The 856-nt window shown below is 48.0% G+C and overlaps 1 long non-coding RNA gene across 1 annotated transcript in view; it reads right to left on the reverse strand.

Annotated features, from left to right (window-relative positions):
* The window catches only part of LOC107184023, a 6441-nt gene that overhangs the window by 870 nt on the left and 4715 nt on the right, over window positions 1-856 (reverse strand). The window lies entirely within an intron of this gene.

Raw genomic sequence — 856 nt, forward strand, 5'->3', positions numbered from 1 at the left:
AGGATTGAGCCCACAACCTAGGCACCTGGCCTGTCTGGGAATCAAACTGTGACCTGGTTCATAGGTCCACACTCAACCACTGAGCCATGCCAGCGGGCTCAATAAAAAAAGGTTATAAGTGCCCAAGGTCCAGGCACATGGAAAGCATGAAGAAATGTGTGCCTGATGAACAGCTGAATAGAATTTTAGTCTCTACCCAGCTCTTTCAAAATCCTCGTTTTCAAGCCAACTCAAGTGTTACCTCCTCTAAGTAGTCTTTACCAGAATTAATCTCTTAACCTAGATGAATTGCTCCCTCAGCATTTTGTTTAACCCTATCCATTGCTGTTACTATCTCTAGTCGTTAACACAGTAATTGTTTGTGTAACAGTTTCCCCCCTGCCGGCCCCTCCCACCCCCCTCCACTATGCTGAGAGGCAGGAGGCTGTGTTCACAAGACTTTTCCTTAAACAGTCTGACTCAACTATACTTTCACCAACCCAAAAGCTGCGCCAATCGAATACATTTTCTTTGGGTTTGTTAATTAACACTCGTTGATGTGTTTGGAATTTCGATTGGTCTATTTTGTGTTTACTGTCCCGCCTTCAGCGAGGCTCTCGGCCTGGGGTTTCCCCCAGGTGCATTCCCTCCGCCCCGTTCCTCCTCCTTTCCAGCACACTGCCTCTTCTGTTTTCACCTCCACTTCCTTCTTATTGGTTCCCTTCCTCCTCAGAGTTGGCGCCTAAGGCTGTTGATTGGCTTTTCTCGACGCCCATTGTGCCCACCCTCAGACCACGTGGCATTCCGGACACTAATTGGTCAGTTTCACCACCTCGTTGATTAAGGCTTGACTATTGATTGGCTGCTACGAGGGAGG

This window comes from Myotis davidii, unplaced genomic scaffold, assembly GCF_000327345.1.
Source record: "Myotis davidii unplaced genomic scaffold, ASM32734v1 scaffold924, whole genome shotgun sequence".
NCBI lineage: Eukaryota > Metazoa > Chordata > Mammalia > Chiroptera > Vespertilionidae > Myotis > Myotis davidii.